The sequence below is a fragment of the Cryptomeria japonica genome, chromosome 3 (assembly GCF_030272615.1).
Source record: "Cryptomeria japonica chromosome 3, Sugi_1.0, whole genome shotgun sequence".
NCBI classification, from domain to species: domain Eukaryota; kingdom Viridiplantae; phylum Streptophyta; class Pinopsida; order Cupressales; family Cupressaceae; genus Cryptomeria; species Cryptomeria japonica.
In genome coordinates, this window is record NC_081407.1 from 733,399,412 (window position 1) to 733,415,952 (window position 16,541).

The following is a 16,541-nucleotide window of genomic DNA, read 5'->3' on the forward strand; positions in this document are numbered from 1 at the left end:
CGATGATCAAAAGAGAGAGATACAGGAGAATGGGCAAGTCATGGAAGCCCTAATCAGTAGTTTATCTGATATTGAGTTCATTGATGTCCAAGATAAGGTAAATCCCAAAGAGGTATGGGATGCTCTTGAAAATATCTATGGAGGTGATGAGCATGTAAAACAAGCTAAGGAAGAAAGCCTTAGAGGAAAGTTTGAAGACATACGAATGGTTGAAGGTGAAACCATTCAACAGTATGGTATTAGAATCAAAACTGTTGTCAGAGATATCAAGAGTGCAGGTGGTAAAATGGAAGATTCCACTATGGTAAGCAAAGTCCTGAGATCCCTATTGCCGGTCTATGCAATAAGGGTTGCTGCTATTCAGGAGCTGAGATCAATAGACAAGACTAAGGTATCCTTGGACTCCATCATAGCAAAGTTGACAACCTATGAGCTAAATAGTTTTGATGGCAGTGTTCAAAAGACTGAATCATCTTTTAGAGCTTCTGTTGTACCATCTAGGAAAGGAAAACAAACAAGAACTAGTGGTGAACCAAGACAGAGCAGAGTAATGGATGATGAGGAGTTTCTGATGGAATTTGAAGCTCTTCTTGCTAGGAAATTTCCAAAAGGAACCGGTAAATACATAGGTAAGCTCCCTTTGAAATGTTTTTCATGTAACCGGATAGGACATATTGCTATGAACTGTCCTAATAGTGACAACAAGGATAAACTGGAAAGATTCAGGAAATTCAAAGGAGGAAACCGAAGAAATTGTTTTTTTGCAGTTGATGAAGGTGTCACAGATGAGGAATCAGAAGATGAAGAGAATGAAGACATTGTGTTTGTTGTTGTAAAGGAAGATGTGTCAGACAAGAAGGATCTTGTCTCCCGCTTTGATAATTCCAATGAGTGGATTATTGGCAGTGGTTGCTCACACCATATGACTGGTGACTGAAGCAAGTTTCTATCCTTGGAAGAGTATGATGGTGGTGTGGTTTGTTTTGGCAATGATGCACCATGTATGGTTAAAGGAAAAGGGTCCATCTCTCTGAATGGAAAGAGTAGTGCTGACAATGTGTATTGGGTTGATGGTCTCAGACACAACCTTCTGAGTGTTGCCCAGCTGAATGACAGTGGCCTCACTCTGGAATTCAAGAATGGAATCTGTAGAATCAAAGGAAAAGATGGTGAATTGGTGGCCACCGGCATGTAGAACAAAGGTAACCTATTTCATCTGAATGCAAATATAAGTACATGTCTTATGGCTAAGTTTGATGATAGCTGGATATGGCATAGGAGACTCTGCCATGTAAACTTTGATAACATTGTGAAGGCTAGTAAGATCAAGGCAGTTAGAGGGTTGTCGGTGCTAAGCAAACTGGATAATACCTTGTGTAGAGAGTGTCAATTAGGGAAAATGTCTTCCTCAACCTTTAAAGGTAAATCTTTCACTGCTGACAACTTGCTTGATCTTGTGCATACTGATTTGTGTGGTCCTATGAAAACTAGAAGTGTGCAAGGTGATAGGTACTTCATGATTCTCACTAATGACTGCTCAAGAATGATGTGGGTCACATTCTTGAAAGACAAGTCTAAAGCCTTTGTGAAGTTCAAAGCTTTTAGATCATTAGTGGAGAAGGAAAGCAGTAAAAGGATCGAGTGTCTCAGAACTAATCAAGGAGGGGAATTCACTTCCGGTGAATTCAACAAGTATTGTGAATAATTTGACATCAAGAGGCAACTGTCTGCCCCCCAGACTCCACAGCAGAATGGCCTAGCACAGAGGAATAACCGGACTATGGTTGAAGCAACTAGAACCATGTTGATTCAAGGAAAAGTAGCTCACACCTTTTGGAGAGAAGCAGTAAGCACTGCAGTCTACACAATGAACCGGGTACTCATCAAGAAAGGTAAGGATAAAACTCCTTATGAGTATTGGACCGGTAAGACACCTATGGTTAGCTACTTTAGGGTATTTGGTAGCAAATGTTACATCAAGAGGAGTGAACATCAGGGCAAGTTTGAAGCTAAATGTGATGAGGGAATATTCCTAGGATATTCCACCAAGAGTAAAGCTCTCAAGTGTTTCAACAATAGGACTCAAAGAATTATGGAAAGTATCAATGTGAGAGTTGATGAAACCTCTAAGAAACCGGAGGAAACAGGCAGTGAGAAAGTTGTAAATGAACCAGTTGTAACCTTCTGGGAACCGGTTGTCAGTCAACCAAGTACCAGTAACAGTGTTCCTGAACTGGTGAATGTTGATACTAATGAAGATGAGGATGAAGAGGAAAAGCAAGAAGAACCAGTCAAGACTATTCCTCGGTATGTCAAGCTGAATCATGATCCTAAGCAGATCATAGGAGATAAGGATGCAGGAATCCTTACAAGAAGAAAGATCAGAGAAAACTCATGTTTGATCTCTGAATTTGAGCCTAAGTCATTCAAAGAGGCTCATAAAGATGAAGACTGGATCAAGGCAATGGAAGAGGAACTTGACCAGATAGAGAAAAATGGTACATGGTCCTTGGTACCTAGACCGGAACATAAAAATGTCATTGGCACCAAATGGGTGTTCAGAAACAAGCTGAATGAGGATGGCACAATGATCAGGAACAAAGCTAGATTGGTGTGCAAAGGATATGCTCAAGAAGAAGGAGAAGACTATGGAGAAACCTTTGCTCCTGTAGCCAGATTGGAAGGAGTTCGTATGCTTCTTGCATATGCAGCTTTTAAAGGATTCAAGGTATATCAAATGGATGTAAAATCTACATTCCTAAATGGTGTACTTGAAGAGGAGGTGTATATAGAGCAACCAGATGGGTTTTCCCTATCTGAAGACAGTGATATGGTGTGCAGGCTACATAAAGCCTTATATGGTCTAAAGAAGGCACCTAGAGCATGGTATGAACATCTACATTTCCATCTTGTGAAGATTGGATTTGAGAGAACAAGTGAAGATAGCAATATCTACTTGAAATCTGAAGGAGATCATATCTTGATCTGTGAAGTTTTTGTTGATGACATTATCTTTGGTGGAGATGACAAGATGAGTCATGAGTTTGCTGATGAGATGAAGGAAGAGTTTGAGATGTCACTCATAGGGGAGATTAAGTTCTTCATTGGACTACAGATCTAGCAGATGAAAGATGGAATCTTTATCACTCAGTCCAAATATGTCAAAGAGGTGTTGAAGACCTTTAGCATGGAAGATAGAAAACCAGTTGGTACACCAATGGTGACCGGTTGCAAATTATCAAAAGAGGATGATTCCGCATTGGTTGATGAGAAGGAATACCGATCAATGATTGGTAAGTTGCATTATGTAGTGCATAGCAGACCAGATATTGCACATGCAATTGGCATTATTGCAAGATTCCAAAAAATTCCAAGAGAATCCCACTTGGTTGCAGTCAAGCAAATTCTTAGGTATCTGAAGGGAACAATTGACTATGGATTGTGGTACCCATACAGCAATGATTTCAACCTGAAATTATTCACAGATGATGATTGGGTAGGTAATGTGGATGATTGAAAAAGCACAACCGATGGTGCATTCTTTCTCGGTGGTAGACTGGTCTCATGGATGAGTAAGAAGCAAAGTTGTATCTCTCAGTCTACAGCGGAAGTGGAGTATGTTGCAGCTTTCATGAACTACACTCAGACAATCTGGATGAAGCATGTATTAGATGGCTTCAAAATCCCTGTATCTAAACTGGTAAGTATATTTTGTGATAACACAAGTGTTATCAATATTTCAAAGAATTCGGTTTTACATTCTAGAACCAAGCATTTTGAGCTTAAGTATCATTTCTTGAGGGAAAAGGTTCAGAATAAAGAGATTGCATTGGAACATGTTTCCAGTAAGGAGCAGTTAGCAGACATATTCACCAAGCCTCTCCCAAAGACTACATTTGTGTATTTAAGAGGTGAATTGGGGGTACTGCCCCTTCAGGAGGTAAATTAAAAGTATTTGTTCCACATCAGTCAGGTATTGCATAGTCAAATTTTTTTTTGATTGATGTGTTGAAGGATGCTACTCCTCAGGGGGAGCAGCATAATGGAACAGGGATGTTTGTGCCTCCACTTTGGCATTGTTGTCAATGGGGGAGAAGAAGTGTAGCAGAGAAGATATCTACAGAAATTGGGGAGAAGATGAGTTTGCAGAAAGATATCTTTGTATATTGCCATCAATGCCAAACAGGGAGATTGTTGGCATTATATGAACCGGTATGAGGACATAATGATATTGTATGTTGTCATTGATGTCAATATGTGATATAAAGAGAGAACCGGCATATGTGAGAACCGGTATATATGCCAAAGTAAAGCGGTATATTTGTTCAAGGTGAACCGGCATGTCAAGGTGAACCGGCATGTCAAGGTGAACCGGCATGTCAAGGTGAACCGGCATGTAGTCATGGGAACTGGCACATGGAAGCATTGTATGACTACTGTTTAGTAGGTAGTTTTCACTTCAGGATTTCTAGTTGGAGTATCTCAAGCCTGTGTGACTCAATCGGTGATCTTTATGTGATGAAGTTAGCATGATAACAAAGAACAGATAGTGTTGCCACATAAGCCTTGTGCGCGTGAAGGATCTTGCATAAAGAAGAGTGTTCCTATCTACCTCAAGAATGTGTGAAGTATGTAAACGGTGATAACGTGTGATGGGTTATCAACCGCCATGAAATCGGTGGAAAACGAACGATGGAGAATGTCTTGAGATTGGATCAGCCGCCATGAAGTGTGGTTCCTTTTCTTTGCAAAATGTGAAATTGATCCTTTTATGCACCAAAGGATGGTGAGATTCTTTTTATCCTTTTGCTTGCAAAATAAAAGATTGCTTTGTTTCTTTTAGAACCCAAATTAAAAAAAAATCTCCTAGAAAAGAAAGAAAAGATTGTTGTTGTGGTTCCTTTTACAGCCCAAAGTAAGATGAGTTCAATTTTATCCAACAAGAATTAAAAAAAACACTCTAAATTTTAACTAACTTATCTAAGTTAGTAAAAATTTAAAACTACTTGTAATTCTTCTAATAAAACTAAGCTCCACTTGCAAGAGATTGTCAGAATCCTATAAAATAGCAATCAAACCATTAGAAAAATATGGGATTTGATGGACTTCTACAAGTCTAAAATTAAGTTCGGTTACAATTTTATTTTTGTTTTCCCTCTGTGATGCGCTACAGAATAAACTGTACGCGCTACATGATGACTGTGATGCGCTATCGGACAGACCCGATGCGCGGCTCTGTTTTCTGGATGCACTGCTCTGTTTTCCAAATGCATTGCTCTATTTTTCTTCCGCGCCGAGACCTACAGGAAAAGATTAGTAAAGATGATGCGCTAAGCTAAGGAATTCACGCGCTAGAGTATAAACCCCACGCACTAAATAGTGTACGGGATGCGCTATAATGTTAGCGAGATGCTCTAAGGGATGTTCCCCATGCGTTGATTCATGTTTCCCGTGTACCTACAAAAGTACTTATTTTTTAAAACCGATTTGATTAATGGGGTTGAGCCCCACGGTGGGTGCCAGAAATGTATGTGGGAAAAGTGGGTCAATGAAACTCAAAATGTGAAAAGTGGAGCTCAAAGAGGCTTGCTCACACACCCACAAGAATTCTTGGTGCAAGTTATGGAGTCATGAAGGATGACTCGGCTTCCCAAGGTTGGTTCCATAGTTCTCTATCTCACAAGGTCCCTCAAACCAATGCCTTTGCTCTCAAATCACTGAGCAAAGTGGTTTAGAGATGACAAATGCAAGAACGAGGGATGCTTTTGATTGATTACAGTATGAATGCATTCCTATTTATGCCTGATTCTACAAGATGCAATAAACTAGATTATAAGATGGCAAGATTAGCATAAATATTATCCTAACATGATATACTAGTCTAACATGTATTTCTTATGATAATGGAAATGTTTCTTAAAATGCTTATTAAGATGATTCCTATTCAAAGAGAGGTTAAATGCTAGATTAAAATGACTATAGCTTAGATGCATGAAACTTGAATCTCTGGATCCTTAAAATGGAGGAAGGAGAGCTCTATTTATAGAAAAAATAGGGCAATGGATGGTCAAGATTGAAAGAGTTAATCAAGGGTCGGGAATGAAAGTTATCAATCCATGTTTACAATTTTCACCAATGAAATGGTGACAATTGTCAATAGAAGGTTGGTTGAGAGGAGAGGTAGGAAGCATTAAATGCTTGAGAAGACCTCATGGTTACCCTAGGAGGTAAGGGTTAAGGTTAGGTCAAGGTTATCCATTGGATAAAGCTTTTACCCAAAGGATAAACTCTTGTGCAAAGGTTAAAGGGATAACTATGGTCAAAGCAATAAATGCTTGATGAGACCCTTGGGTTAGATGGAGGTTAAGTTAGGCAAAAAGTCTCTAATCATGCCACTAAGGGTTAGTTAACCATTAATGGTTTGAAGACTTTGCGGACAAATTTGTAAGAGTCCCTCCAAATTCGGGGGCATTCAACAAGTTATCTTGTTGAATGGATAAAGGCTTTAATGTATTTGGAAGACTTTCCTCCAAATTTGAGAAGTGACCTCCTCAAATTTAGGGAAAGGGGATAATGAATGGTTTTGGGTTAATTGATTAGGTTTAGAAAAATCTAGAAGAATTTAGGAAGGGGATTTAGGATGCAAGTGGGAGATGTAGGAAAATGCAAGTGGATGAGGAATAATAGGATTTAATTAAAATAAATTGTTTTATTTTAATTTGGTTGTAACTTGGTAATTTGAATAAATTAGATTTATTCAATTTGGGGGGAAATTATTTAATTAAATGGGCTAGAAGGGGAATTTTAATTAAATGTAAATTTAATTAAATGGCTTAGATAGAAGAAGGGTATATTAATCAAATCTTAATTTAATTAATTAGAAGAATTTAAGAGTAATTAAATGAATAAAATTTACTTAATTAATTATGCAACTTTTAGGTGTCTACAGCAAGAATTACATTTATACTTAATCTAGCCCAACAAAACAAACTAGAAACTATTGTTAATAGTGAGGAACCATGTGAAATTAAAAACATCTTAGAATTAGTCAATGAATAAGGATGTATTCTTTTCATTTGAGTTTTACAATATGGAAAAAAAAATCTTAAAATTAAATTTGCATAGAGGTTTGAATGACTCGTGAAGCTCTTGAAATATTGGTGCATTTATCACATGATTCAAATACGAGATGGTCACTTTAAAGATGTTGGGTTCATAATCTTGTTTGGATAGTACTATCTAATATAAGGACTTGACTTTGAAATAAGAGCTAGTGCATTAATGCTCATACTATTCTCTCAATTGGTTTTGTGTTAATTTTGAGTGGTTTTGTCATACTTGTTATGTTTATTCTATACCAACATTTATATTTAAGCTACATTGTGAGTCCATATTCCACGGGTCCCAAGATCAATCTGACATCTAGAAAATAAGATATTTAAATAAGTTAAAACATTGTAAGAGAAAACATGGGGACATGTAGAACTTTACAGGGGGAGAAGCAACTTTTAAAATTTTATGTTTGAATAGATTAGTATCATTGAATTAAAATTCAAATTCAAATACCTTAGTTACTTAAACAAAAGAAAGATTAGAACCATTTTCTATGAAGGATTTTGTGGGTGGTCATAACCTATTATTGTTTATTTTATGATGCAAGTAATATGTTTTTTAAGTACTATCTTTATCTATTGTACTTTGTTATTGGACTTGATCAACCCAATAAACATGTACATGTACTTTATTTTATAGCCAAAGATGATACTCATGTAGTTTGGAATGCATGATTATTGTCTTGAAAGATATGTTGTATATATAGTGAGGAGTGGTACATACTATGGGATATGCATGGCATTCACTAAGTAAATGTTATGTTGACATAGATGTTACTTTTAAATTTAATGTGGAACTTACATATTAAAATATTTATATTAAAGAAAATAGATTACATAATAAGACAAGATGATGACATTGAAATATATGAGATTAAGCATTATTAATTTTTACAATAAAAATTTGGGATATACTTGTTCTTATCATAATTTTGATTTGCAAAGTGACTCCCTTGGAATTACTTGTTAATTTAAGCAAATATATATAGATGAAGTAAAAATTAAACAAATATTATGAAGAACAAGTATGTTCAACATCTATTTTTTGAATTATTAATTATGTGTATTTATTTGAGTTGTGATGCAGATGCAGATGCATCTCTTGCTATTGAGGACAATAGCTAAATTACAGGGGGGGAAATGTTATGGGACTTTTTCCCATGAAAGAGTTTGTAATAAAGGAATACATAAATCAAAGTAATTAAGAAATATTATTTTAATGAAAGGGTGTGATTTTTGGTAAACACCCTTGTGACATTATATAAACTTGTGAATTAACAGAGAAAGGACACAAGGAGAAGAATACAAGAGAAAGATAAATTGAAAGGAGCACAAGAGAGGGGATAGTTAAGGTCTGGTGGTTGGGCATTGGGCATTGGAGAAGGGGGCATACAGTGTGTGTCCAACTCGGGGTACAGCGTACACCCGGGAGTGCCCTGGCTACGGTTGTGTCTATTTCATGTCGTGAAGGCATGTGGGGTTCTGTGTAGGAACTGTATCCTCTTGGAGTGCTTCCTTTTCTTGGAAACCCTAGGCCTATAACTAATCCTCTGCACGTGGGAAGCAGCCTCTCCGTGATTTACAGATATGTATTAATCAATTTTATATAGTCATTGCCCTAATATTTCACTATTGCAAATTATTATCTCAATGTTTTATAATTATATATATCAATGTTTATAAAGATTTCCTTCTTGAATGTATTTAATGTATAAAATTTATATGGTTATATTTCAAATGTTTCTTTGAAATAAATTTATAATTAATTTATCTATTATTACATTTACTTTTCTACATGTATTAAATATGGTATTAAAGCATTATAATAAATAATAAATTAAATATTATTCAATATATTTTTGGTAAAAATAATAAAGTAAGTTATAGCTCTACGAAAATGCAGCAAATAAACTGAGTGAATCCATCTCAATTTCCATTGCGGAAAGCGCCAGACTTGGCCCAACACAGAAGTGGTTTTTTGAGAGAACCAAATATGTGCTCGGGGTTTGCAATACGGGGATCAGGGCTCCCCCGCCTCAAGAGCAGTTGGATTGGCAAGTGGTGAAACCTAGGAGGTCACGCAGGGCAACTATGAAAAACTCTGTGAGGGTTGTGAATGGCAATGACCGATGCCATGGAAACACTAAGTCAGCCATCTCCAATAGGTTTTATCAGTTGTAGAATCTTGAGAAAGGTTTCATAAAACCAGCTCCCCGGGTTTGCTCTCACTCCAATAATATTAGAAGTATTAATAATAATCACAGAAGATTGGCATAATAATCACAGAAGATGGGCAGATATCCATCCTAGGGCTTTTGAGGGCAAGGGCAAGATAGTTGCGATGCCTCCTAGACCCTCAGGGGTCGAGCCGGTTATAAATAGGAACCCTAATTCAGATGTGGCAAATATTTTAGAGATTAATGATAACTTGGTTAAGAGGATTCAAGTCCAGTAAAGCTTTTGGGGTTTTCGCTAGATAGCAGGGACTCGAAATTTCGCCAGAGGTTATTGCAGATTGGTTTATGTCTTCCTTCACATGGATAGTAAGTATAGCTATTTTGACTGAAGGCTTTCTATATATTGATTGTGGAAATTCAAGACATAAGGAAGAATTCTTAACAGGTAAATCTCCAACTTTCAAGGTTTTGATTTTAGTTTTTTAGACTGGCATTCAGATTTTAACCCTAACAATTTGAAGTCTTTTAAAATAGATAGACCAGTTTTAATCCCTAACTTACCAGTAGAATTAATGGACATCAAAATTATTAGGAAAATAGATAATCACTTGGGTAAATTTGTAAAGCTTAGTGATAAGAATAGGAAATACTCGAACTGTCTAATGATAATTAACATGGATATTAGTGTTAAAACTTTAAAACCTATTGAAATTAAATCAGGGATATCATATTTTCTTTATCTATCCCAAATTTTACAAAGGAGTTCTAGACTTAGACCCTTCTCCCGCATTGACCCCAGAATTCTCCTCTTCTCAATCTAGATCTAGCAAGCATCATGGGGTAGACATTAGTTTCAATTTGGAGCTAGGAGGGTTTGTGATTAGGGAAGTTTATCTGCTGCCTAGGCAACCTGAGGAGATAGAAGAGGGGGAATTTATAGCAAACCAGAGAAGGGATGATCATTGATCCCCTCCTCTCCTTGCCCCCTTGAGGAATATCTGTTGGAAAAGCCAAGCATGCCTGCTAATCCAGTGACACCCTGTGTCAAGAAGGGCGATCCTTCTTCGACTTTTAAAGATGGGATGGGTAGGGAGATGGAAGCTCTTCCTCTTTCCTCAGATCAAGCTACAAGATTGGATGATCAAAGCAACTTTAATGGTTCTCTCCATCTGAATGAGGAAAGGGTTGATCAAGAGGAGGATCTAGCCCACAAAGAGGAAGAGGTTAATAGCATTATTAACTATCTATGTGACTCAGTTACTGAGGAAATCATGGACAATTTTTTGGATGAAATAATAGATAAGGATGAACTTAATCTTTAGAAAAAATTGCTTAGTAAGGTAATTTTGGCCCTCCCCCCCCCCCCCAATGGTCTCTGACATGGAGGAACTTCTTTTACATTTAGATAACAAGGAAAATGAAACCTTAGGCATCGAGCTTTGTGCAGATGATAAATCTACTCTGGATTGTGCCAAGTTCTGCAAAAAGAGAGGTAGGAAATCCTTATTGGAGCTAAGAGCCAATGATGGTACAGCAGAAGGTTAGGTTAAACTCACAGACATGTTTCATGCAAGGAAGGGGAAGTTCCTTCCCAAGGCACCATGAAAGTTGTGTCATGGAATATCAGGGGTTTAAATGCCCCTAACAAATAGAGGTTAGTCAAGTGATGTCTATCCTCTTTCAAACCAGAATTAGCTCGGTTACAGGAGACTAAATTAGGGAACGAAGATTTAGTCTCTTTCGGAAAACGATTAGGCTTTAGACAAATTATAGGGGCCCCAGCCAATGGGGCCCCTAGAGGACTTGCTATAGTCTAGGATCCACGCAGTATCCTTTTTTCATTTATGGAATCTCACAATAATTAGATGAGCGGCAGGGTAACTAGCCTCAAAAATAATCTAGATTTTGTCATTATTAACGTGTATGGGCCTATCCTTAATGAGGATAAAAAAAGAGTATGGGAGGAAATTGAGAATTTCACAAATACCCTTTACTAGATATGTATCTTAGGTGGGGACTTCAATGCAATTTTGCATCAACATGAGAAGCAAGGAGGCTATGGTATAAATGCTCTTGCTTCTATTGACTTTGCAGATTGGATCCATCGTAGTGGCATGAGTGAGATTATTATGTGTTGATATGTGGCAGCTGATCAGCAAAGTACTGTACACTCAGCACGTATTCTCGTCGAGGGTTGGGGCCAAGTTGGGCCTTGGGAACGCGGGCGGTAGCCCGCTACGGGGGTTCGGCGACGGCAGCCCCCGAGAAAAAAAAAAATTGGACGTTTTTTGTTGATGAAAACTAACATTGTAATAAAACCCTAAAAAGGCCGACTTTGTTTGTTGCCCTAAAAATGCATGTTATAAGCGACTGGGATGCTTAAGTAATTCAGAGGTTTATGTATTGTTTTTGTTGGATAATAAGAAAGATTGGACGACTGTGTATGGTGGACATAACCCATTCTGGGTGAACCACGTTAAATCTCTGTGTTATCTGTGTCCTATTTTATTCCTTTATCTTTTGTAATTAGATCTGCATATAATTGTTAGTTCATATTTGCTTTGGATCTGCTTGAAACCCTAACATTATGGTTAAGGAAGCCTTCACCTGGAACAATCGTAGGTTAGGATTTAGTAACATTGCAGAGAAACTCAATAGATTCTTTGTTTTGGGCAGTCTCATCAACTTTCCCTATACCTTGGATGCCTTTATTCTACCTTTCTCAGGATTGGATCACTTTCCTATTCAAATTGACATTCAGGGCGAGGTTGGTCCAAAACGATGCCCTTTTAAATTCAAGAATATGTGGTTGAAAGATGATAACATCCTCGAGCTTCCAAAGGAGTGGTGGAATGTAGCCAAGGTCTCTGGGTCTGGTATCTTTAAGATTGTTAACAAACTTAATATTATTAAGTAGAAGCTCATTCATTAGAATAAAGAACACTTTGGAAATATTTTTGACAATAAATCCCAAATGGAATCTAAGTTGGTAGAAGTTAATGAGAAAGTGTTGAGACATGGGATGGATGAGACCCTATTTCTTAGAGAAAAGAATCTCCTCGCTGATCATGAATCAATTCTTGCCAAAGAAGAAGTCTTCTAGAAACAAAAATCTAGAGAGACATGCCTGGAAGAGGTTGATAAGAACACCGAATTCTTTCACAATAGTGTGAGGATGAGAAGAGTTGTAAATCATATCTCCAAGATTAAGTTAAGTGACGACTCTGAGGTGGCTAATCCTAGATCCATTGTGAAAGAGGTTGTAAACTTCTTTTCTCTTATCCTCAATTCCGATTGGAGCCCTCATGGCTCTATCCAGGACAAGTTTATCAAGTGTATCCCAAATCTTCTGAGTAAGGACCAAACTGATTCTCTTACTGCTAAATTTTCTTTAGCAGAAGTAGAAGCAGCTCTTATGCAAATGAGCCTAGATAAATCCCCTGGCTCGGATGGCTTTCCGACTAGTTTCTTTCAAAAATGTTGGCCCTTCTTAGGTGAGGAAGTAATGACAGTTGTGGAAGGAATGAGGAACTTAGGTAATATCCTCAAAGAAATTAACAATACTTTTTTGCCCCTTATCCCTAAAAAGGATAAACCTGAGCGTTTTGATGAGTTTCGACCCATTGCCTTGTTCAATACTATCTATAAACTTTTTTCTAAAAATGTAGCTAATAGGCTTCAGAAACTCCTTCCCCTATTGATTAGTGAGGAACATACGGGTTTTGTTCCTGGAATATCTATTTATGATGGGGTTATTATAGCTCAAGAGGCTATCCACTCTGTCCAGAAGAATGGCAATCACAATATGCTCTTAAAGCTTGACATTAGGAAAGAATATGATAAGGTGAATTGGATATTTCTATGCAGATGCTTAGAAGCTTTTGGATTCCCCCCTGTCTGGATTAATTTGATTTTTGAATGTATCTCTATGCCTAAATTCTCAGTACTAGTTAATGGCACTCCTGAAGGATTTTTTAGTTCCTCTAGGGGTTTGAGGTAGGGAGATCCTCTATCCCCTTTTCTCTTCATTATTATGGTTGAAGCCTTGGGGAGATCGATTTCTAGGGCCAAGGAGAATAGTCAAGTGTCGAGTATTAGAATCATTAGCAACCTTGACCCTATAATGCATTAGCAATTTGTGGATGACACTATGTTATACGAGCTTAGCAATCTAGGTGAGGCTTGGGCTTTTAAGAAAATCTTGGACTCTTACTCAATGGCTTCAGGTCAGGAAATCAATCTGGCTAAATCGGAAGTCTTGTTTTTTAACACTAAGTTAAGTATACAAAAAGACATTTGTGGTATTCTGAATTTCAATCTAGGAAGCCTTCCCTATAAGTATCTAGGCTTGCCTTTGGATAAGGGCTCTGGGTCATCTAATCTGTGGGAAGGAGTAGTAGAAAAGATTAAAAGTAGGGTAGCAACCTGGAAGGGTAAGTGGCTATCCTTTGCAAGCAGAGCTACTCTGGTCAAATCGGTTCTGGCTGCTATGCCTATCTACTAGCTTTCATGTTTCAACCTGCCCCAGTCCAAAAAGGAAATACTAAATAGACATCTAAGATCTTTCTTTTGGCAAGAGGCGGAAGAGAAGAAATGAATCTCCCTAATGGCTTGGGACAAGATTTGTAGGCCTAAGTTGGCAAGGGGTATTGGGATTAAGGACATTAAGGTCCAGAGTAGGGTGTTAGGGGCCAAATTAGTATGGAGAATATTCAAATCTCCTCATCTTAAGTGGGCCCAAATCCTCTATCATTAATATCTTTGTGGTAGGGATCATATGAGCCTCTTCAAGGACTCCTCCCCTCCGAGAGGCTCGCATATATGGAACTTTATGTTGGACTCTAGGAAAATCATCTTAGACAAATTATCATGGAATCTGGGAAAGGGGGATAAAGCCCTCTTCTGGTCGGACTCTTGGGGAGGTTTTCCAGTCCTTCAGCAAAAAGTTAACCTGGAATCATCTAGATAAGTGCTTGAATCTGTGTGGGGTAGGAATGTCAAGGACTATATCACGTCTTCTGAGGGGTACTTAGCAAAGGGTTGGTCTTGGAGATCCCTTGATCAGGTAAACATCCCTGCCATGGAGAAATTATTTCTTCAATACATACTTAAGAATGGGATGGTTACCTTCAACTTAGGGTTAGATTCTCTTGTCTGGGATGGGTTGAAATTAGGAGAATATACCTCAAAAGATGGTTACAATCTCCTCCTGAGTTAGCAGCTTTCCTCTTCCACCTTTGTCCCTGCAGCCTTGTGTTGGGACAAGATGTGTCTACCAAAGGCAGGATTGTTCTCATGGTTAGCCCTCTAGAATAAGATTTTAACAGCAGATAGATTCAGAAAGATGGACTATGTAGGCCCTAGCAGATGTCCCTTGTGTGAAGAGGCTGAAGAAGACAAAGACCGCATCCTTCTCAATTGAAATTATGCCTCTAAGTGTTGGTTGTGGTTGTGCAACAAATTAGGGTGGTCCTCTGCCTTTCCCAATACCATCCTTGGGATGTTTCGGGCATGGCCAATCCTTTTTAAGAATTCCCGCATGGCTTATAAGTTTTTTCAGGCTTATAAGTTTGGGGCATGGCCAATCCTTTTTAAGAATTCCTGTATGGTAAGATGAGCTGTATTTCTCGATATGGTAAGATGGCCAATTTTGGCTTATAAGTTTTTTCAAATAGCTCTGATGGATACGCCGCTAAGACTAATAGGGCTCAAGCGGCAAATGGCTTTCATAGGAGAAGTTAAGGAGGAGATATTGAAAGGCATCATGGTCCATCTGAACCCTCTGGTCATCAAGGCAGTTCTAAAAACCCTTGGGAATGACTATATTATGAATGAAGACCGCACTAGAGCCAATTCAGACATTGCTACAATGTTCTTGACAGTGGCTATGCATTTTGAGAATGACAGGAATGTGGTTATGAAACTCTGTAAAAGGGTCTTTAAGAAGGAACTGCTTGGTGAACTGGAGAGGGTGGTGGTCAATATCAACGAAAAGCTCACTGCTTTGAAGCCTCATGACTATGATATTCTCATCAGGATGAATAATTCAGTGCCGAGATACCCAATTCTGTCAATAGAGGACCCGATAGCATATGAAGCCTACAACCCCATCAGGCTAAGGAATCTCTTCTTCCTTATGTCACTACTGTAAGCTAAGAAGCCGATGTGCAATAGATGGTTTGCTAACTATCTGGAAGCTGAGAATATCGTAGCGGTTCCAGACGATGTGGCAATTCCTTCTTTCCCTGCTTTCCCCCCTACCAATTTACCAGCCAACTCTGGAGAAAAGGCCCCATGGGAGCAGGTTGGGAGAGGTCAGGCTAGTTAGAGGGGTTCGTCTTTGTTTCAAGCCTCCCACCTCCTTTAGTCTCTTAAGTACTTATAGTTTGATTTTGTCTTGGACTAGTTAATACTTTTTTCAAACATATGACTGTTAAGGCAGTTATTTTGCTCGAAACTATAGTTCTGCTTCTTTTCCTTTAGTTGGGTTGTTCCTTCAAAAGTCGGACTTAGTTTTTTTAACATAGTTGTGATAAAGATTATCGTTTTTTTCTTGCAGTATTCTTATCCTAGATAAATTGATGGCCTTGATGTCTAATAGCTCGTTTCTGCTCGTTCTAAGCTTTTAACAAGTTGATAAATTTAAAATTTAAATTGATTACATGTATACATATATACATATATACATGTATACATATATATATATATACATGTATATGTATATAAATATATAGATAGATAGATATATATATATGTGTGTGTGTATATATATATATGTGTGTGTGTGTGTGTGTGTACATATATATATATATATGTGTGTGTGTGTGTGTGTGTGTGTGTATACATATATATACATATATACATATGTATATGTATATATACATATATACATATATATATATGTATATATACATGTGTGTGTATATATATGTATGTGTGTGTGTATGTGTGTATATATATGTGTGTGTGTGTGTGTGTATATACATATATAATCTAGTCGATCCGATCTTATCCGAGGTGGGGCCAATAGATAGCGCTGAAATTGTATCGTTCACCGGTATATCCTTTCTATAGCAGGGGTGAGGGTTAGGGGGCTTCTGCTATCCGACCCCAGGGAATCGACTTTGCTCCCGCCTTTGATGCTAGTCAGGATGCCCATAGAATTTATAGGCAACTACTACTGGTGTAGGCTCTGTTGCTGGGGCAACAAGCTCTCCCATCCAGTTGTGGCTTGCAAACTGATGCGGCCCAA